The 23,920-nt window shown below is 40.0% G+C and overlaps 1 protein-coding gene and 1 long non-coding RNA gene across 10 annotated transcripts in view; one reads left to right on the top strand and one right to left on the bottom strand.

The window, feature by feature from the left end:
* The window catches only part of LRMDA (leucine rich melanocyte differentiation associated), a 1,023,935-nt gene that overhangs the window by 230,468 nt on the left and 769,547 nt on the right, over positions 1-23,920 (bottom strand). The window lies entirely within an intron of this gene.
* On the top strand, positions 1,153-6,942 carry LOC112651746 (uncharacterized). The gene is made up of 3 exons (XR_003130995.3): positions 1,153-1,227; positions 3,673-3,818; positions 6,594-6,942. It is a non-coding gene; the product is annotated as an uncharacterized LOC112651746 (long non-coding RNA).

Below are 23,920 nucleotides of genomic sequence, written 5' to 3'. Positions count from 1 at the left end.
ACAAATAAATAACACTTACCATTATCTCCAGCATGATCATATTTATGAAACAGTGACGAAGGGCAGCAGTAACAATTTTTATTGTCCCATATAGCTCCTATTTTCTAATTAAACAAAAGGTTATTTCTACTGTTAACATAGCCATTTTTCTACATTGGGTCTTACATAATACTTTTTGCCAAGCTTGACGGAATATAAGAAATGATGTTCTGTGGCGGTTTTGTTTTGTTTGTTCTTATTGGTTGTTCTGTTGCTTTTAATTTTTGCATACTGGGTTTCTACTTAGAAAGCTCTGTTGGTTCATAATCAAAGCAAGAGGGCATTGTGTGGAGAATTCATAAATAAACTTTGGCAATTTTTCCTAAAACATGATGAAGCAAGCACTTGGTCCTACCCTTTAGATTCAATCCAAGGGCAATGGTCTGTATTATTAAAGATATAGGTCAAGCCAGCTTGCGCTTCTCTGTCCTGTGGGATGTTTTAGAAGCTGCTGTCACATTACCGAGATCTGTTCTGTGGCTCCTAATTATTCCTCTTGGCAGCTTTGGATTTCAAGCGATTCCTTTCACATGTATGTAAAAATTTATAAGCTGTTTCATATAACAGCATGAGTTATTTCCTTGTTGTTCATAATTGCAGAAGATGCCGATGAGAAAAATGCACTAATTTCATTGACAAGGATAATGGCAACTTAATAAAATTTGCATTATGTCTTCTGCAAACCTCAATAATACTTCATATCAACATGTGAAATTGTAGTTTTATATCAATATAACTCTGAGGGTGGAGGGAGGAGAGGAAGTGAACAGGAAGGGGAAAAGCATAACTGAGCACAAGGTCATCTTTCTCTTGAACACCTTAATCAAGAAGTTGGGGGGGGGGGGCAGGCGCATGGAGAGGCATGGATTTCCTCCTCATCTTCAAATTTTAATTTGGTCCAGAAACAGGTATTAAGTTGCCACTATGTACAGAGGGACAGGAGAAAAGCAGTCAGGGTTTACTGAGCATCTAGTATGTACTTGGCACACCGACATGGGCCATTTTATTCAATTCCCAAAACAATTCTGTGGTGTCAATGATTAGACTTGCAATGGTCTCACTGAGGAAACCGGTTGCCTGATTCTAATCAAGGAATTCCATTCTGATGTCATAGTCCCAAGTCAGCCTGACTCAAGGACCTTACTTACCTTGCACCATATCCAGAGGAGTTACCTTTACTTATAAAAGGTAAGTCAGCAACTGCACTAGCAGGAGCAGAAAACACAAATGCTCCAAACAAAATCACCTAAGGGCTGAAGGATGGAAGAGATTTCGTCAGTTCTAGGAGAAAGGCAGAGAACCTGAAACAGCATTTCTAAAGGTATTAACATCACTACTCGACAGATGAGAAAACAAAGACTGGAAGAAGCAAAGTGCCTTTCCCAAGAACTGATGACTCGCCCATGGTAGAACACAGCTCTCCTGCCTGCTTGCCTGCCAAGATCAATGATAATATAATATCCTGATTTTAAAATGCCTTCTCAGTGAAGAGCTCTTGCCCTGTTCCTTTGTAACAACAGCGTGAGTTAAAATTCTACGCCATCAACCCTATACAAGTAGCTATATGACTTTTCTAGATTTCAAAATAAAACAAGGCTCTGCCTCTATAGGTGGTACCCCACATATGATGATCACAGATCTTATAACCCATTTTTTAATGTTAAAAATATACAAGTCTTTAAATACCACCAATCAAAAATGGTCATACATTCAATTTCTCATGATCACACTTGTTTGTTTCATTTGTTCTCAATTCTGCAACTAAATAACTGCCTCTGTATGAGGAAGAGATTTTAATAGATGTTTCATACCTAATATGCTATGATCCCTCCTCCTGGTTTTTGAATGGATTTCTTTGAGGATTGAGTTGGGAGTGAGTAGAGATGAGGAGTATAATTTCCTTTATATAGATGTAAAGCAGAAAGCTGAGTAAATTGACCCATTTTATCTGACTCCTAATCCTACAAAGCTTGAGTCCCAGGGCTCTATTTCTTTGTACTATGGAGCTAGATGTCTTTCTATAGAATGAGCTTGTTCATCCCCACAACCAGCCAAAGGGTAGCTCTTACTAGTGCTTTAGAATAAGGAATACCAGGTTGCAGAAAGATTAGAGGAATTATTCCAACTCTCCATCTCATCTTGGCCTCCAGACAACAGTCCTGATGAGAGGAATTGGGAAGCTATTCTCAGGAAGTGACTGTCTACAGGGATGGTTCCCACCAGAGGAAGGGATAGTTCAAAGATGTTATAACTGACCGTTGTACAAGCACACCAAGCAAGAAAAAGGAGTTCAGATCCCACATATATCTTCTTCCCAATGTTTAGCTGTAGTACAAGGGGCTTCTAGATAAAACTCTTTGAGAGACAAACAGAAGGCATTTAAGGGCTACGATTACTTGATTACTTATAAGATGTGATAGATGGGAGTACCTAGATGAACTAACATGGTATATAGTACAGGAATGAATACATTATTAAATCTATTCTCTAGGGCCTCTTGAGGTCCAAGTGATTTTTTAAGGTTGTATCAGCCATGTAAACTGCAAGACTCCTGAGAGACCCAAATACCTCAGAACATATGGACACACATAATGTATGTGACACATATGGTACACATGCTCATAAAAGGCTCTTCCCTCCCCTCTCCTTCAACAGCAGATGTTCTGCTGTATATATAGGAAGAACATCTATCTGGAACATTCTAAGTCCTACTGCCTAACTCTATGGCAATTTGGATTTGGCTCTTAACTCATTGATTAGAAAACAAAAGGAAGGCTGCAATCAGTTGTGCACCCTCCACATTTTTGCAGCGATAGAAAAACCAAGTATACTATGGACATAGGGTCCCTTCCCAGAGGGTTTATGGTGTAGTTGGATAAGCTGATGCCAAAAGCAACTAGATAGCAATGAAATGGCAATAAGAAGAGATGACTCGTTGGACCCTCCATCATAGAACAATTTGTTAAAGCCTGTGAGAAAATGAGTAAAAAAGGAAAGAATCCTAGAAAGTAAGGCTTTCAGGCACAGCTCAAGTTGCTTCCTCTCCCAGATGTGTCCTTGATGACATTTGTTTCATCCTTCAAGATCCAATTTAAGCATCATCTCCTCTTTGGCTTCCTTGGGCCTCCAAGGGTTGCATGGCACTTGGTTGATGCCTGTGTTAAAATACTTGGTGGTGGTGAATTGAGTTCTTGGCAGACTGTGAGAGTCTCTGAGTCAGACTCCATTTATTTTCTCATTTCTGTAATTTAGGCACCAGTACTGGGCCTGACACACAGAAAACACTTAACACAGGTTGAGTTAATAAGCAAAGGACAAGGGGAGAGGATGGCTGCCATTTCAGATTATTTCTGTCTTCCTCTCCCGTGCTGCTTGGAATAGTTGACAATCTCCCACCATGTTAGGCTAAAGCGACAGGAGATTTCTCCAGCACACAGCTGGTACCAGCTCCTTCCCGATGCTGCTAACTGGTTGGGGGTGGGGGAAGAGATGTTAGCATGATGTTTTACTCAGCAGGCAGAGTGCCGAGGCGCATTTTTAATGATTTACCAGTTCTACTTGACTGAGCCTGCACCCTGTAAGTGGATCATATGATCAGCGATCACAAGTTAAACTGCTTTTGTTGCTCGCAAGGCATGCATGGTGGGCTGGCTGCAGGCACCAGCGACTCGCACGCAGCTGTGTGTAAGACAAGAAGAGGTTACGTACAACAGGCAGTTAATGGCTCATACCAGCAAGCCCTCGACTTCAGTCGGCACATGCGGCTGAATTTTAAAAAGGTAAATGACCTTGCAGCTGGGATCTTTAACTATGTGCTTTTACCTATTTGTACCTGGATAAGTAAACATTTGCAGCACGCCAAAAGGCCCTGAAAGCACTATTGTAGCCATAGGCTAATCCCTTTCTCTCTGGATGAAAGACTCCAAAACAAACCGGGGGGAAAAATCATTTTCTGCCTCAAGTAGCACAAAGGTAAAGGGGGGCAATGGTGATAATGACTTCCATTTGTTATAACTTTCAGGAGTCACCAAGGCTCCAGTCCTAACCAGCTGCCCATAGTTAGGATTCTCCTTTCCAGGAAGAATGACAGAAACAACAGGCCCCAGACAGAAAGAAAGATTCTAGTCAGAGCCAGACAGAACCGCTTCCTACTTGCCAGTGAATCTGACACAAGAAGGTGGAACCATCATTTCCATGCCTGTTCTACCTTCCACAAGGGTCTCCTCTCAACTGCTGTCACTCGAGGCCAAAAGAGCAGGCTCCTCTTTGTTCTCTGCTGCTTCAACTGCAAATCTACAGATGAGTATTCATGTCCTGGAGCCTAGGACTCCTGCCACAAATTTCCTGCATCCCGCTCTGAGTTAGCTAAGAACCAACATTTAACTCCTTCTTTTAAGAGGCCCTTCAGATTCCTCCAAATGCAACCGGGCCGCCAGAGCTATGTCTGAAATACGGGCTAACCACCCCAAATGGTTTCCAAAGAACAGAATATTTGTGATTTACAATCTGAGCGGGAACCTCAGTAATGCTGTTATTTTAAGAACTCGTCAATCGGTTGAGATTAAGATAACATTTATTGCAACATAAACTGAGATTGCCATGAGAACAGGCAGGAGGTATCTGTGGAACACTGAAGACATTTCACAGGCTATGAATCAATGGAGGGCAGTTCACTGGAGTGATAAGAGCTCTGGGCTGAAAGCGGAGAGCCCTGGGCTCATCAGTAGGTTGCCCCTCACCAGCTGCTGGGCTCTCAGCACATCACTCCATTCCTTTGCACCTGAGACTGCCACCCCTCCTCTGACAACTCTCCTGGAGTTCCTACTATGTGCCAGTGACTATAGTAGGCACTGGAAATAAGCATATTGGGTAAATGGTGTCTAGCTATCATTCATGTATGCATATGTAAATGAATTAATAAGAAAACCTGCACTCTGATGCTAGCCACCATCTGTTGAACCAAAATAATCTTTAAATGACCAGAAATATTTTCTTCCCTGTGATTCAGTTAATACAGGTCAGCCTAATAAGGTTGGTTTATATCCATGAGAGAAAACAGCACTCCTTGGTCCAATATACAGTTTTAATAAACTTTATTAAATTTCCATTGATCCATATGCAAAAATAATTTGTTTACAATTTGAACTCAGCCTACTAAATGGTGCCTAACTCAATAAGGGAAGAGGCTGAGAAACAACAGCTGTATGGCTATTAACACATTACGCCATTAAAAACATTAAACAGTTGGGTTTAGTGAAGGAGTCAAAGTTAACCCCTTGAATATCTCTAAACTGGAGACCAATTTGACAAAACACTTTGCAGCAAAGGAAAACCAGAGACTCAGAAAGGCATCCCTTGACCTTCTGAAGAAATCTGCAAGAGTAGAACCAGAACTGACTACTGATTTTGCTGCACAGTCTTCTAGGGACTTCCACCAGTGTGCCAGCTAAGCCTCATGCAGAGATGACAAGGGGGTGGTAGGGTTTAGAAGGATGTCTTAATAATAAGTAAGCTAGCTTGTTCAACATGCTCATATGAATTTCTGTGATGCCTTACACTTTTGGCACTTAAATAAACTGGTTTCAACCTTGGGTTAACGAGGTGAGAGTCAAGTACAATCTTTTTTAGCCAGTTGTTTCTATTTTGTGGTCACAGACGAAATCCAATCAGTAAGTCACTAACAAGTATTCATTGAGTACCAAGTAAGGCAAAGTCCCTAATCCCAAGTTGAATACTGTGGAGATAGGGAGATAAAATTAAGAGCCATGAAAAACTTAGAACAGTTAAGCAAACACTCTATAGTACAATTCAGAAGATGCATAGAGTCCTAAAGAAAAGTGATGAGTGAAGCTTCAGAGAGGAGGTTAGGAAGGAGATAGGACTGTACTTTGCTTTGAAAGTCAAGTGCAGGAAGATTAAGGGTGAAGAGAGCATCTGAAGGTGGGGACTGAGAATAACAGGGAGGTGGGGCATAGACAGCTGAAGCAAAGGAAGCAGGGTGAGAGGGAACAAGGGCAACCCTAGTCCTTTCAGCATCTTGATTATAACAGCTTTAGGGGGGCAATGGAAGAACTGGAGCTGACCAGTGCAAAGCTATCCCACTGCTGTGAAAGGAGAGCAGAGGTCATGCCCAGGGACAGAGAAGTGGGAGAAAGCTCAACTCTTAGAAACCCAAACTGAACTTTGCTTGGTGCTCAAGTTAGTGACCATGGGATTTCTCAAAAAAGGAAGTCTGTGTGACAACTTGAATACAAACAAGGAGATGATTGGAAATACATGGGCAAAACTTGTCACCCTCAGCACAATGAGGAACTTGAGTCAGAAGCCTCCTTGCCCCCTGAAAGGTTGACCTGTCCAGTTTCCCACAAGGTCGCAGAGGTCTCTTTGACCCCACCTTGCTAAAATGGTCCTCCAGCTCTTCCAGTGCAGTCGGCATTCACTTCTGAGCAAAGCAGTACATTGTTCTGTATCATAAGATCTCTTAATAAAATGTCCTTTTTCCATTGTGACAATGGAAATGGGACAATGTCCCTCCCTGTACCATTATCCCACAGGCCCTACATCTGTCCTCAGAGAAAACTTATGATGCTGCTTCAACTGTTGGAAAGAAGATGCCGTCACCTTCATCTTGTCTATTCTAGGCCAAGTATTTACATAACACTCAACAGCCTGGTCCCTCTCCATTAGTTTTCCTGTTTTTCTTAAAACATGAAACCCTGCACCAAACGTAGTCCTCTGGATGATGTGTGCACTGTGCAAATCTCAAGAAGACATTATACCCAATTTGGTAATACTTTTCTAAGCTATCTCCAATGGTGATGCACATCAAATCACATCACATATAAAATATTCCAAGGCTTTTGATGTGAAACACTGCCAGCCAAGACCACTCAAGCACATACTTCTATAATTGATTTTTTAAATATAAAGCTAAACTTCAAATTTACAATTCTATTAAATTTTTCTGGTAGGTGTAAGGCAGTGTCTTAGCTTGTTGAGAACACTTCGAACTATGATCTAAAGCTCCTGGTATGTCTTGACCTCCCTAATGTATTTTAAAAGTTAATAAGCAAGGCCCCTTTCTATCACCTTACAAATTATTGATAAAAATGTTTACCAGGACAGGGACAAGGACAAATTCAAGTCTGAAGCTAAGATACAAGGATAAAGCCTAAGGTTTAGGAAAGGAGATAAGGCATGTCACAAATTCTTTGGGAAGGGTGAAGATAGATACCAAGGGGTGACTTCACTAGTTTAAAGATAAATACTTAGATGAGCAATGCTACCTTTTCTCCCTCTGAGAGCTGTATGTACAAGGTCAGGAGCAATTAGCAAACTGAAGAATTTCTAGCGTGAACTCTCTCAACTTAATCAAGAAATTTAAAAAGACAAACTGAGGACTTTCCAAAATAGCCTATCTCTCTTGGAAAGATGAACACGAAAGCAACCTATACACAAAGAAACAGTTTTCTGTGTTTTTCATGTTTTCACCTTGGTCACTGGCCCAAAAACCTAATACTAAAATTAGAAAATGAGTTTTTCCCAAAGAGATTGCTACAGGGATTTATGAGCAAACTTCTACACAAAAGTAACACCAAAATGCCCATGCTTATCACTCTCCTACTACTGAGGTGGTATTTACTGTAGAAGTTCAAAAAGGTATTATTAAGAACAAGATCCAGAATGACCCCCAAGCGTAGCACTCTGGCGGAAGAATGGCTGCCATGACCAATAAAACAGAGCATGAGTGTTAGCTGCTTAATTATAAATGAGCGACATGAGGCCAAATACTATGATGTTACACAAAGCAGACAGCATATAGATTAAAGGGTCCAGGTTCTAACTCAGAGATAAATGTGAGGGATAGATGGTCACTTCAACATTTTCCACACCCCAGTTGGAATCCTATATCTAAGAGATATAATAACATGGGAACTTAACAATGTTTGCAAAAATCATAGGTGACCCTGTCACTTATGGCCATTGGATCATTGATTTGGATCATCACCCTCACACTTGAACCTGAACCAAACCACATACGTGGTGAATTTAAGGAGTCTTATAAAAGCTAAATTATATGCCAAATCACTTATAATCACCTATATGACACCACAAAGGAGAAACTTATGAGTAAGAGTCTGAAATGACATCAATACAAAACATGAGACCCGATTTATATAATTCTTCACCTTTTTTGTAAGTGTTTCAACAAAACTACCTTTATTGGTCAACTTACCAATCCCACAAGCAACAGCAGGTGAGCGTTTTGCTCTTTTAAAAGACTCGGGGCTAGAGACATATGAAAATATTCACCTCAAAATACGTGGTGATAGAGGCACCTGGGTGGCTCGGTCAGTTAAGCATCTAACTCTTTATTTTGACTGAGGTCATGATCTCAGGGTACTGAGATCAAGCTCCAGGAGGAGCTCTGTGCTCAGTGGGGAGTCTGCTTGACAATTCACTCTTTCTCTTTCCCTCTGCCCTTCCCCCCCCCAGTAAATAAATAAATCTTTAAAAAAAGGATACACAGTGATAAAAACACAACCTGTTTTCCTTTTGCAAATCTGCAAGCACAGCAGATTTTTTATTTCCAACATTTTAGAGTGGACTTTTGTTTGATGAGGCAGCCTAACCATGTTTAGCAAAATCTGGGCCAGCATGATACTGTGTTGGGACAGAGACTATGGAACTTGTCTATATTAACTGTGCAATGATGAATCCACAAGTCGATTGTCACACAGGGCTTTCTGATGTCAGTCAAAGCCAGAATGTGTGAGAAGCATCAGCCGAATCTAACCTACAGTAAGGAACAACAAAAGTGCATGCATTAGGAGTCATAAAGTAACATCATGGGCACTTGTCACCAGGAATGCCATTAGTTGATAAAAATGGAAGTAGAGCCTATCATTACTTCATCAGTCTACTCAATCTTCATTGAAAACAAACAGATTTGCCATTACATTCCCAGCTACAACATGAACAAGGACACTGCACATCCAGCTACATTTCAAGCAAATGACCCATTATAAGGCAACAATTTGACCTGAAGCCACTCTGCCAAGACCCCTGGGACTGGAAGCATTATGGGGGAAAAAAGCAGATAGGATCTTGAAAATCTGGGTTCCAGGCTCTGCCCTCCCACCTCTCCAGCCTTGCAAACTTGGTGAAGCAAGTCATCTTAGGGTTCTGAGCCCTCTTTTTCTCCTTAGCAAAACAATGGTTATAAATATCCCCCTTAGCCCCTTCAGTGATTGCTATGAAAATTAAGTGGGACACTGCACTTGAGGGCTGTATATGTGTTGTACAAACAAGAGAAACTAAAATGCAACCTTATCTCTGTGACTGTTTAATGCAGGCTGCTGGGCAACCTTGTGTTGACCTCTCCTGGCCTGTGCCAGATAATTTAGTGCCACTATCGTCATTAGTAAACATCTACTGGGGGCCTGCTATGGGCTTAATTACACATTGGCTTGTATGGTTCACTGACATTCTCATGTGTGTACTTCTGTCTTCTTTACACAATTGTATGCTCATTCACAGGCAAGAACCTATATACAGGCAGGTATGTATCTGAATATATACCTTAGGCCCAGTAAAACAAGAGTATATAATAAACTCCTAATAAAAAGGTAACTTGTACATCTTAGAAACCAAAGATAGAGAAGTAGAAAGGTGGTAAAATAAATAGAAATAGAGAAATAAAATGAGACTCTTCCTTGTGGGAAACTAAGATTTTTTTTTTTAAGGGATGGGCACAATAGCAGCATTTCTCTCTGTAATCTCATATAGAAGGATGTTTAAATAAAAAAAAATACCTACCAAGGGTCTTAATCAAGCTATTCCACTTAAGAGCATTAATGCTAAGTATGCAAACGTTCACCTGACTGATCATTAAGGTATCAAGAACTAATTTTCCTCCTTTTAAGAGCTTATATGTCACATCCCACCCCTTGGGCCTTCCAGAAATGCATTTAAATGCCTAACTGGGAGAAAGAAAAAGCATTCCAGACAGCCAGGTGTTAGTGATTCAGCCATTAAAACTTCAGTTATAAAATATCCCCCACAATTGTAAAACATTTCAGTCATTAGAAGATCATAAATAGATTAAGATGACATTTTAAATTATTATGACACCATGTGTATAAAATGTACATTGTTCATCACAATATCCCAGATGACTGTGACTCTGATTACCTGAAGTTAAAGATAAAGTGCATGTGTTATTTACTTTGAGACCGAAAAGCAAAAGACAGGGAGGTAGGAAGGTAGAAAAAGCAGATAACCAAGTAGAATCTGTGAAGGCCACATCCTTCCTGAGGCAGAGACAGACTTTTGGTTCATTTTACAAGAACACTCATTTGATGCATTTTGAGCAAAAAAATAAATCCTTGTTTCATATTTAGAGGATCAGGGTAGAATATAAAAGAAAGTAACCCCAAAATCCATAATTCTGAAACCATCACCTAAACTGTCATGGCACCTGCTCTTCTTTGAGCTAAATGAAAGGTTACAATTAAAGTTCAATATTACCTTATATCTAAAACTAGAAAAGTAGCTCATGACTATGACCATGTTGCACATACCCACAGCTACCTCTCAAAGTCAACTCATCTCTGTATTTGCTCTACATACTAAATGTGCAAAGCATGTCTCCTCCTTGAAGATATAGCTCCCCCTTTTTAGGGTGTGGCAGCTTGCTATAAAGAAGGAAAATCCACCAACCACTATATGATCATTTCATGCAGAAGGCAAGGAAATAAAAATTTTACAATTACTTATGAAATCGTCATAAAATCAATAATATAAATATTTTAGTCTTGCTTGCAAACCCATGCCTTTCAATCAAGTCTTAACCAAGGGAATGAATTCCTCTTAGGATTTAAGTATTTTGGAAATCTATACTAGCTGACTCACATGAAGGATTAGACCCATTAACAAGATTGTAACAGGTAATCATCAAGCTTAGAAGTAATTCAGGACACCCTATAGTTATATATGTGCTTCTGCTATGTTCATTGGTAACTCCTTCTGCCAAGTAGGTGGGGTAGATGTATGTGGATATGGACCTAGGCATATTATTAACAATGGATACAGTTTAATATTGTCCTAAGAATTTTTTAAATCTTATTAAGCTGAGAAAAGTGAAAATGACAAGGCATCAGAAAACCCGGTGTAAATTCAAAATTCTTCAAAATTCTTCTCTCAGAATGAATCAGTGAAATTTCCCCCATTCCTTTCTAGATTATCCTGTTCTTTAGAATAATTGTTCTCAAAGAGTATTCAAAACCCAAAACATGAGATCAATAATGTGAACCCATCAGATTCTCCAAAAGGACTATGTTAATGAATGCAATTAAAGGTCCATTCATGCGCAGTCTGGGTGACTCAGTGGTTTGGCGCCTGCCTTCAGCCCAGGCCCAGGGCATGATCCTGGAGTCCCGGGATCGAGTCCCGTGTCAGGCTCCCTGCTTGGAGCCTGCTTCTCCCTCTGCCTGTGTCTCTGCCTCTCTCTTTTTCTGTGTCTCTCATGAATAAATAAATAAAATCTTCAAAAAAAAGAAAAGGTCCATTCATTAGGACAATTATTCACCTATTCCATGTCCTCGGTCATGGCACACTTTTGAAAAATAACCACCAGATATTTGGTGGATTAAAGGAATTAGAAGACATCAGGTCCAACATTTTCTGAAAACTGGACTGAATCTACCCAAATACCTTCTGTAATAAGGAGATAAGACACTGCAGTCTATTAGGGAAGAAGTTGAAACCTACCTCCTTATAACACCATGAAGAGTAAGGCAAATGCTCCATTTCCACAGAGCCCTTTACATGTTTTCATTATTACAAACATTAAAGAGGAGGTGTTGAAAAAAGAGGAAAAGAAATACTTTGCAAATAGTAATAAAAGAAAGTGATCTCACATTCTCCAAGGCCACTTCTGCCACTCTGATGATTTGGCAGGTATGGCTAAGGCCATCACAAAAAGACTGACTAGTCTTCTGTCTGCATATATTAAGGCTTGGGAATGGAAAATAATTTAGTAAAGTCCATGTCCAGCTTTTGTTTATTTTCTCCAAATTACCCCTTTACTGAGAAGGGCTGCAGAAACATCCACTTCTGCTCTACAGAGACTGAGTTCCCCCCATTGTGGGAAAGGATCCCATGATGATCTTGAGGTTATGTAAGTCTTTCCACCATTATACCTTGTTCCTTTAGCTTGGACAAACCATTAGTAAATAATTCATTCTCAATAATTGAACACACCCTTGCTGGATGTCCATCTTATTAAATATCTTTTATGTTTGAGTCAATAAGTGCCTCCTTGTTGGAGAAAAATCTATGATTATAAGAGAGCCTAATGGGCAGAAAACATGGCTTCATTTGATTTTCATGGAGGATGGCCCATCATCATGTTTCCTGATTGACTATGGCGCTATACATCTCGAGTGATTTTTTTTTCAAGAATGTCTTTCTATTACACAAGGGAGTATACCTTTATTCAAAACTGAGTTTCCCTGGTAAGAGCCAGAGTATCTTCTTATGTTGTAGTAACATGAGTTGATTGGGGGAGGGTGGCAAATCTGGTCATAGAATTTTAAAAATTTCTAAAGAGTTCTACTCAAATGAATGGACCAGAAATTACACCAAGAGGTTGAACTCTTTGAACCTGTCTTGATTCAGAGCATATTTTCTGGTGTTTTTCCTTTTTCTAATACAAAACTAATCCTAAACCATTAATTCCACCACAACAAGGAAATTCAAATGGAATTAAAGTCCATATAGAACTGGCAGGCCTAGTTGTGGCTAGGGTTCCTCCAGAGGAGATTTGTTTATTTGCTGATCTTATTATAGAGCTCAGAGGGCAGAATTTTAGTGTTAGCAAGGACTTTTTCCTTCCTTGGAAATGAATTAACAATGGTGTCACCAGAGAATGTTTACGAACACAATGCTAAAAAGCAGACCAAACAAAACACATTTTATTTTCTGCTTACTAAGAATGCATTACCTTTCCTAACAGGAGCAGGCTGGCACAATTTTATTTTAATAAATATTTTCACTGTTATTGTTAAATGCTCCTCATTTCAGAAGATACCAAAGAATTGCAGGATCTCTGTCCTTAAATTGCTGAACATCTTAGATTAAGATAACTGAATCTATAATGCCTGGCACAGTACACCGGATTACATAAGGAGAACATCTAACTAGGTTCTCAAAGAATTCAGAACTGAGTCTTTGTGGAATCCAGAGAATCTAGTGGCTGAGCAAGAGTTCCTATGAAGATGGAATTTGGTCTAACCCTTGAAAAAAGGGATGAGTTTGGACAGAGATCAGAGAGACAAAACTAAAATCACAGGAATGAAGTCTAAATCCACCTGTGTGCTGGGGGTTCCTACTGCTGAAGCAGCTACTTTGGAGTAAGACTGGGTGGCTGAAGGCTAGAAGCTCTTTGGTTGGTCTCACCCTTCACTGTGCTCATTCCACCCTTACTATGGTCTCTTAGCAGAGCTGCCACGAAACTTAATACACTAGTGTCTATTACAATGAGGTTTGAAAACTACTGCCAATGCTCTCATTTAAAAACTGTGGGAGGGACGCCTGGGTGGCTCAGATGGTTAAGTGTCTGCCTTTGGCTCAGGTCATGATCTCTGGGTCCTGGGATTGAGCCCCATTTTGGGCTCCTTGTTCAGTGGGGAGTCTGCTTCTCCCTCCCTTCCCCACCCCTTGCTTGTGCTCTCTCTCTCGTTCACTCTCTCTCAAATGAATAAATTGAAAAAAAAAAAAACTTTAAAAAATGTGGGAAAGAATGTGGAAAAACTGAGGCCCAAAGACAAGAAATTCCCCAAATCACTGGGCTGGTTAATGATCAGGGGAGAGTTAGAATCCAATCATCCAAATTCCAGCCCACTGTGCCTTCTCCTGCCCCACACAGCCCTTTACTGCTCAGATTGACAAATTAGGGATCTTAAAATGATATGATGTGTGTCTGATAAAAAATCACCAGTAGGGAAGTCTTCGTCGTCTTTTTCACCTTCCTTACTGTATCAAATATTGATGTTTATAAAATGATGGAAGAACTAGTATCAGGAAATGTATGCTATGGCAACTCTTTGAATGAGGGCCAGCAAGAGAATAAAAAGCTTAGGGTGACCTACTGCACATCCACATTGCTTCCACAATTAACTCCAACAGACTTTGTCTGGGATGAAATGATTTAGTCTCAATGCAAGGTCAGTCCCACATATCCAGAATAAAGATTGCCGAATATGCTTATTTGAGCTGAATTACATTTGGTAGTTTAATAATATGAATTTACTGCCTTTTCAAGAGGGACTCTAGCACTGGGGAGAACTTTAAAATGTATCACACTTAAAACATAAAATTAAATTCAATTAACTTTTATTGGGAGGCTAATACACTAGTACCCTAGAGGGAGAAACGAAGCTCTCAGCCTTCCTGAGATTTTCAAACCATGTCCCTGGAATCCAGGCCAAAGATACTGGCCTGGCTCACCCCCTCATAAAGAGCTTCATGGGTGAGTTTAACATCTGTACTCAGTGGACAGGACCATGACTATAAGTCTCCAGCTAAGAGACTCTCAGAGGCATAAAACCTGGAATTATAAACAGGCAGAAAATACTACCTAACTATCAAATAAAAGACAAAAGCCAACACAGGGATGGAAGCGCAAGAAGATCCCAGAGACTCTATGCTCTTCGTTAAACTTTCCTATCTTTGTGCTATCAGGATAAAGGTTCACCTATTGTTTTCAATATATTTGGCATAACTAATGATTCACAATGACTTTTTGAGATTCTTTTTAAAAAAAATTTTTTTAAGATTTTATTTATTCATGAGAGACACAGAGAGAGAGACAGAGGGAGAAGCAGGTTCCATGCAGGGAGCAAGACATGGGACTCAATCCCAGGACTCCAGGATCACACCCTGGGTGGAAGACAGTGCTAAACCGCTGAGCCACCCAGGCTGCCCAAGATTCTTAAGCCAAGATTGTCCCTATTGCTCCCTTTAACACAGAGATACAGTCGGAGTATAGACACAATAATTCTTCCCTTGTGACTGCATAAAGAGCATCATCACTATGACATCAGCAGGTTGGACTGTGGAAGAAACTGGATTCTGAACAGACTGAACACCTGTATGCTGGAGATAGCATGAAGTCATCTCCTTTACCCACTGAATACGTATTTGTAGTACCTACCACATGCCAGGTACTGTGCTAGACACTGAGGATTCACGGGTAAATAAAACAAATGGTCACTGCCCTTGTAGTACACAAAGAAGAGAAGAAGAATACTGAAACCAAGAAGGACACGCCCCAAACAAACAAAGAAAACTCAACATCTCCTTAAAGTCAGGGTTAAATTCTCTATAGAGCTGGTTGGAATCTGTCCAAGACTGTATTCATCTCCTGTGGCTGCTGTGACAAATTAGCCCACACTTAGTAGCTTTAACAACACGAGTTTATTGTCTCATACTTACGGAGGTCAGAAGGCTGACCTGAGTTCTACTACCGGGTAAAACTGTCAGCAAGGTGGGTTCCTTCTAGAGACTTTAAGGAGACAATCCAGTTCTTTGCCTGTTTTAGCTTCTCATGGCTGCCTTGTCTACGAGCTGTCTCCTTGTCCTGTGTCCCCGTCCTCCATCTTCAAAAAGCTTCACTCCAATCTCTGCTTCCTCATCACACCACTTCCACCTCTGACTCTGACATCCATCTCATAAGGACCACTGTGGTTACATCAGACCCACACCTACAATCCAGGGTAATCCCCTTCTGACAAGATCCATAAATGAATCACATCTGCAAAGTCCCTTTTGCTGTGTAAGGTAACATTCACAGGTTCTGGGGACAAGGACATGGTCACACCTGGATGATCATTTTGCAGCCAACCACGGAGATCAACTATAATACCTTAAACTGTAGGCACCTGGAAGGAAATAGAAATAACCTGAGCTCTTGGGAATATGACCGGCGAGCATAACAGTGGTATTTTCTCCTTAATAATATTCATATTCCTGGGACACCTGAGTGGCTCAGTCAGTTAAGTGTCTGCCTTCGGCTCAGGTCATGATCCTGGAGTCCTGAGATGGAGCCCCGTGTCGGGCTCCCTGCTCAGCAGGAAACTTGCTTCTCCCTCCCCCTCTGGGCCTCCCCCTGCTCATGCTCACTCTCTCAAATAAATAAATTTAAGAAATAATATTATTCATATTCCCTACCATAAAGCAGTGAAAACCAGTGGTTACGAACATAGGGTCCAGGGTGAAAAACACTTAAGTTTTCAGAACAGTTCAACTCAACACCTCGATACATATGGTCAAATGAACCTCACCCTCACTTTCCCTATTCCCAAAAGAGGGAGCCCAATAGTACTCACTTCGCAGGTTTGTGATGATGATGAGAGGATGTTACCTATGAAGCACTTGCTGTGGCATGCACGGAGCATTCCATGAAAGTTATTACTGTGTTGTTATTACTTATTAAATCACAGGCCACCCGGCCTGGACTTGAACCTGTGGCTGGATATTTTGGAGGACTATATCAGTGCAGATAAGTGGAATTCTCAGAAAGCTCTTTCCCTACTTGTCTTGCCAGCTTTTGTTTTATATACCTTATCTGCTTTCCAGCTGGGAGTACTCTCCCCCCACTTCCCTCTGACCTCCAGCAGTGTATCTACCACCCATTTAAGACTCACATTATGCCTTGCCATTTCTGGTTTGTTATTTTATCGGTAAGCATCATATGTAGATCACAAACTGTTTGAGGGCAGAAATGTAAAAGCAGGGACTGCGATCCTCATGCTTAGCTCTGAGATGCATCCACAGTAGATAATCAATAAAATGGTTAAATAAATTAATGACAGAGTTTATTCTTCCCTGATCTGCAGGGGAAACACAATTCCACATTTCACATTAAAGGGGAGCCAGCTGTAGGCCCCTGCGGTATTCTGTAACCATGAAGCCAAGCTTCCTAAACCAGTTTAATGCTCACCCCCCTTTTAGCATTATAGAGTCATAGTTGCCCCGTATCTCAGCACAAGGAAGGCCCCTCTTGCTCCATCTATATATGAAGAAGTTCAAGTATCAGCTGCACACCAACAGAAAACAGGAGGGAGACTTCTCTTTGGACAAAGAATTGAACAAAGAGCATGCACCAGTCAAAGCCAGTTTGAACCAGTCTGTGCTGTTCCGCAATCCTCCCGGGCCTCTCTCCCAAGCTGGCACAGAGACAAGGAGAGCATCATGGACTCCAATCTTTGGCCTTCTAACCAGGAAAGGACTTGTGAAGGTGAATGGTTTGCAGACGAAGGGGATATAAAAGAGACAAAACCAGGATAAAAATTAAATAAAAAGTAGCTGTCTTAAACTGTAATTGCAGTCCTCTGCTGAGCACGCTTGCAGATATATAAATGTGATTTACCATCAGCTTGCAACTACAAATCAGGTCTTGAGAAACACTTGTGCTATGAAATTGTTTAATCTCATCAAGCTCTGCTTTCACAGCAAGCCATAAATCACAAAGTCTTTGTTATCATAGACCTCCACCAGCGCCTCTCTGGCAGGCTATGGATCGTGGGTATATATAATCTTGACTGCACAAACACTGGGGTCGGCGCAGGCTGAAATACTTTCATAATAGCCACTGTGCAGCTGGTGGAACACAAGCCTATGATGGATATCTCATTTCCTACAGTCGGCATCTATTTCGAGCAAATTATTACCACATAAATTTCTTGTCAACAGAAACGGCCAATTAATTAAGTTAAAAATTTACTTGTGATCACATCTACAAACCAAATAGAACTGCAAGGCAATTTTCCAGTTACTGAATATACTGCAGGTCAGTTTAATGAATAATTTTTAACTTTGTCATAAACTCAAAGACAGGCTAATATCTCCAGAAACCTGAATGGAGACCAGCTGCCGACAGATTTACACAAAATATATTTATGTGGAATTTGATTGCTGACATCTGGGGACAGAAATAAACTTTCTATAATTATAGAGGCATCTTTGCCATATATATGAATTTCTTTCACCAAAAAATGCAAATCTGTCCCCAGGAAGTGTATTTACATTTTCAGATAGGGCTGCAATGGGGTGGATGGCTCTTGGAAAAACCATTGCATTAAATTCCTAGGCTGGTGATGGGTTCTTTATCATGGGAAAAGACAATAACAAGCAAAGACCTGTTTATCACTGTCCCCCAACTTCCACCCAAAAAATCAGGATGCTTTCTCTCTTTGAGGATGTAAGCTACTGAGCACATGTCCCATAGTAAAGGTAGCAGCAGGATTTAAAGCTCTGTCAGGTGGAGCAGATTGACACAGCTTCCTCTTAGGGTTTTATGCATATAAAACAGATCTACATGGAAATGAGGCCAGCAGAGGGCCTTTCATAATTCCTGCTCTAACCCAAACTCTGAGCTAAAGAAAATCCATGAGTGTGGGTCATTCTCCAGGTGTGTATAAAGGATATGGATTTGAGGAACACATGCGATATGACTGCTAACAGTGATTCAGTCAACCAGCCACCCATTGGATATAGGACTATAGACATAGTCTATCCCATTATCTAACCCAATGCAAAGGACCATTCAAGGTCCCTCCAATTACGGCCCCAGTCTATCTAAGATTTTCACTGCTCCCTATTCCCAACCTATTGTTGCTTAACAGTCAAGCTAGACCATTTGGTGTTACTACAACATTCCCTTCACTTTTGTACTTCTATAACTTCACTCTTGCAAAGACTATTTAAGATATTTGCCAAATATTTCCATGTACCAAATTAACATCTAAAATGATCGACATGGCTCTTCTATAGCCTAGAGACCTTTGCTCTCCAACAATACATTTGCTCCTACACAAAACTTGAGAGCAAATCATTCTATCCTGGATAGGATGAGCTGTAGTGAGTTCCCAGGCCCTGAAGTGTTCAAGAAGACATTAGACAACCACTTGGTGGAGATGTTGTAATGGGGATCCCATGTGTATGTGGTGAGTTGGACATAGTAGCCGTTAAGGCTTCCTAGCACTGGGCCTCAAGTCTTTGATGGTTACCTGTGCCTTTGTCAATAAGCTTCTTGAAGGCAGGGATCATCTCCCTCATATTCAAAGTTTCCCCAATATTTTAAGGAAAAGGGGGAAAAAGTAGATTCTCTTTTTTAAAAAAAGTTCTTATGGATGATTTCATGGAATTTTTTTTTTCCTACTTGCTACCTTCAATTCTAGGTGGTATTCAACACACTACTGCACCATTATCATCGATATGAAAAACACTAATTGTGACCTATTATGTTAGCTGCTTTATTTTATTTTTTTAGTTGCTTTATTTTAATTCTGAGAATTCCAGGATGTAGAATACTTCTGTTCCAGATCAATTTAAATCAAGAAAACAAGTGACACAATGAGCATCTAGTACACCCTAAATAAATAGGGCTAAATGAATGAATGGTCACTGTACAAAATACAAAATAAGACCAAAAATAGATGTTAAATGCATGGAATGGATAATTTCCAATGTTAGAGGGAACACTGCAAAAAGTTTTGAAAGTTTCAGAATTGGAAGTTTACACAGAGGTAACCCGACATGATTGTGCATTCCATTACTGTGGAAATCAAACCCTCCACTACCAAGGGGAAATGGCTTGCCCAAGGTCCCCAAACTAGAAGGTAGCCAAAAAAGGAATGATACCCAGCTGTCCTAAATATCTGCCCATCATTCTTTCTAGTACAACCCAGACCATAATCCATTGTACACCAGAATCACTGTTTTTTTTTTTTTTCTAGTTAATTCCATGTGCCTTGAATCAAATTATAGCATCCCTTGCCTGGCTCACACCTTGGCTCCCTTTATCTCTAGATTCTCTGACAAGAGAACATGTTTCAAAATATCCCCCTTGACAATGATCTTAACTGGGGGACATTGCCTAAACATTCGATATTGCCAATAATCTACTCTGGATCTCCCACAGACGAAAGTATCTCTACACCACATACACACCCTTAAATAAGAGTTAAATGCACAAATTGGCCAATTTCAAATCTTGGATCAATCATCTACTAGTTATGTGGTCTTGGGCTTGTTACTTAACTTCCCAGTGTCTCAGTTTCCTTGCTTATAAGTAGATCTAAAGTAGTACCAATCTCATAGTGTTGTTATGAGCATTAAATTAGATAACACATGTAGCACTTTTAAAACAATGTCCATAAGAAGTACTTAATTTTTTAATCCTTAGCTTGTATTAACTTCTGGCATAGTAAATCTCATATTCTTACTTGAAGCTATATAAGCTTTGCATCTTTTCAAGTGTCCTACATTTATCTTGCAGATGCTTCATGGAAGTTTCATTATTAACAATAAACAATGATGAGAAGAAAACAAGTGATGGTAATAGATAGCATTCTTTGCCCATATTCTGTTGTAGAGCTGGCTGTAAACACTTTACATTCATTATCAATACCCTGGGAGGCAAATACTCTTATTCTCTCCAAATTACAGATGTGACCTACAAAGGTTAAGTAACTTATCCAAGGTCATCCAGGTATAATTGGTCAAACTCTTGGTTCATGCTCTTGCAATTTATGGTTACCGTATTTGGTCATCAAATCCTTACCACTAAACTCCCATTTATAATACTATTGATATTGCTCACACCCTCCTTTGCCCTCCATTTTTCTAGAACAGTTTTAATCATTATTCCTATCCTCAAGGACCTTACAGCTAAAACAAGGAAACAGGATAAATGCATACAAAAGCACATCCAAATAAAAAATCCAAACTTGTTCCAACCTATCCAGTTCCATCATACCTACTTCTCTCCACTTGGTCATAATAGTTTTTGAGAGCATATATAACCATAGCACCAAATCACTCCTTAAATATTTCAGGAAAAACAAAAGAATATTCTAGGGAAATTCAATTAGTTTGTGAGTTCAAACTTAGAACACATAGCACTGATTTTTAGGAGTGGGGGGCGGGCAGGCCAGGGGAGTCTCCGTAATAGAGTTTTTGTGAAATTAGAGCCGGGATTTCTGTAAAAGATAGTGTTTTATCACAGAAACAATGGATAGAAAATCAGAGAATTACCTTTATGATGTCTGAATGCTATTAACAAAGGCAGGTAATAGTCTATGGTGAGTCACCGCTGACTATCATTATTTTGTTGAGGATCACTGCTGCCAGTGTCAAGGTCAGGATAAGACAGTGGAACAAAGCGCTAGTGAAGAAAGCTCATTCCCAATCCGACCTGCTGACCATTAGTGGTACAGGTGACGATGATTATATCACGGTCTTCTATGTGTAGAACACTTCGTAGTTTATAAAGCACTTTCACAGTCATTATCTCATCGTGTTTTTAAAGAATTTCCTGTGGAAGATTTAGTAATGAACCAAACCTACAGAGGAAAACTTCACTTTCAGGAGCACATTTCCACAGTTTAAGAAAAGATACCTATTTCAAGTTGAATAACCCACATGAGAACAGATAAACACAGGACATGATGATTTATTAATTATGCATCTCAGATACTATCCTGAGGAAACAAATTAATACACAGGTCTCCACATTCAAAGAGCCCTCGGGCTAGATGAGGGAAAAACGCACATACATTGGAAAGATCACATTTACTACTACACATGGTACCAATGTGAGGCACAGTAATTGTTGCTGAATTCCAGACGAGCTGAAATGATTTCTAGGTGGAACCCTGAAGAAAATCCATCACAGAGGATGGAGGATTTGAGCTGGGCCTTCAAGAATCCTTAGAATTTGGAAAGTCGGGAGGAAAACAGTGAGGTTGCATAGATGGTTAGCATACATACAAGCCTATGCATATTAGTATTCATACTTTAAAAAAATTCTTGAATTTCTTAAATGAATTTATGCTATAGAATCTCCTCCCCATATACACAGTAAAATTTTTAAAAACCAGTAAAAAACATCAAAACACATAAAGGGAAACTGAAGCCATGGATATAAGTCAACACAGTAAGATTCAGAAACTGGAATTTCATGAAAGAGACAGAGATGCTTCAGCAGAGGCACACACAACTCACTTCCACACAACGCTCTTGGTCACCACTATTTATACAGGGAAATCCACAAAATCCTATTCATTCTCATGAATGCTTTCAAGTCTAAAGAGAAGCAAACTTCATACAAGCATTCTTATCTCCTCTTTCTAAATAATGAATTAAATAACTACTAAGAAAAACAAGTGAAATGCATAAGTCTAACAAGTGAGCAGACTCTCAGGGGTGTGTGAGGATTACAAGTCAGCACGCTGAATTGGAGAAGTGATCCAACTCCAAACGTAAACCTTAATGGAGGACATTTCACAGAATGTCAGGTAAGAGAATTGAGGCTGAGTTCTGACATAGGTCACACTACCCCTCAGCAGACCTAGTCTCCTCCGGAGCCATTTCTCAAGCAATAAAACATGGAATCCTTCTCAGACTGATCTCTGAGGGTAAAATAAAAAAACAAAAACTTTAACAACAACAAAAAAATTGGTTTTGGTAAAATGGAAAGATAATTAAGAAGCCGTCCATTGCAGGGCTGCCTGGGTGGCTCAGTCAGTTAAGCATCCAACTCTTGATTACAGCTAGATCATGATCTCAGGTTGATGAGATTGAGTCCCAAGTTGGACTCTGAGCTGAGTGTGGAACCTGCTTAAGATTCTCTCCCTCTCCCTGTCTCCCACCTTCCCCCAAACTCATGTGTACACACACTTTCTCACTGTCTCTAAAAGAAGAAGAAGAAGAAGAAAAAGAAGGAGGAGGAGGAGGAAGCCATCCACTGCATATTCTCAGGGTCACTCAAACATTATCAGAAGGAAAAGAAATAGCATGGCAAACATGCAGGTCTGCTGGAAAGTAATAACAACAAAACCAGGAAAGGGAAGACAGAAACATATCATGCAAAAGACAAAGAACCCAACATCTCAAGGACCAGGAAAAATATCATAATACTTCTAAGCTATAAAACAATTTAATGAGAACAAGACTTTAATAAAAGAGGGGCTCAACTGAATGCAATTCAACTGAATGACCATTTTGCCCACTATACCCTACTTCTCTCACTGATTACAAGTAAAAACTCTGCACAAAATACTTGATGATCCTAATAAGTAAACAAAAGCAGGTACATTATGGAGAAGCTACTAGCCAACAAGTGAGTTCCTAGTTTTATTTCTCTTTTTTTTCTTGTGACTGTTCCCAACTGCAGGCCCCAATCACAGAGCCATGTGAAAGAGCAGCAATGTGGGAAACTAAATCTCTGCTTCCTAGTTCTACCTTCAATCTCTGAGCTAAAAATGTGATAAAGGGGGTCCTTAAGAATTGGAAGGAGTAAAGGGAATTCCATGGTGCAGAGAGTGGAGAAGGATATCTTCCAATTCTGTATACAAACCCAAGTTTCTGGCTCACCTCTGAGTTCTGCACATGAAGGACATATCCAAAGCATTTTAGTAAGGCTCTGAGAACTTAACAAATATTGTATGTAAACACCACCCATGTTCCATACTAGCTCCTCAGTGGTCCGTCCACAAAATGGATCATAGAGGATGGCAAAGGCCTCGGCAAGTGATCTGAGATTAGAACCCACACAAGACAGAGCAGAATCTGTGCTCTGAAAGTAGTGAGGCTGATGCCCTTCTAAAACCAAGAAAAATCGACATTGTTCTTAGGATTTTAACATAGCTCAATGTCAAAGAAATATAATGTTCAAAATGTCCAAGATACAATCCAAAAGTTAGTAAGTATACAAAGAAATAGGAAAATGTGTCCAATAATGAAGGGAAAAGACAATCAGTAGATATCAACTCAAGATGACCTAGTTGCTAGAATTACCAAATAACTACTTCAA

This window comes from Canis lupus, chromosome 4 (assembly GCF_003254725.2).
Source record: "Canis lupus dingo isolate Sandy chromosome 4, ASM325472v2, whole genome shotgun sequence".
Taxonomy (NCBI): domain Eukaryota; kingdom Metazoa; phylum Chordata; class Mammalia; order Carnivora; family Canidae; genus Canis; species Canis lupus.
This window is presented reverse-complemented; position numbering and strand designations above follow the sequence as displayed.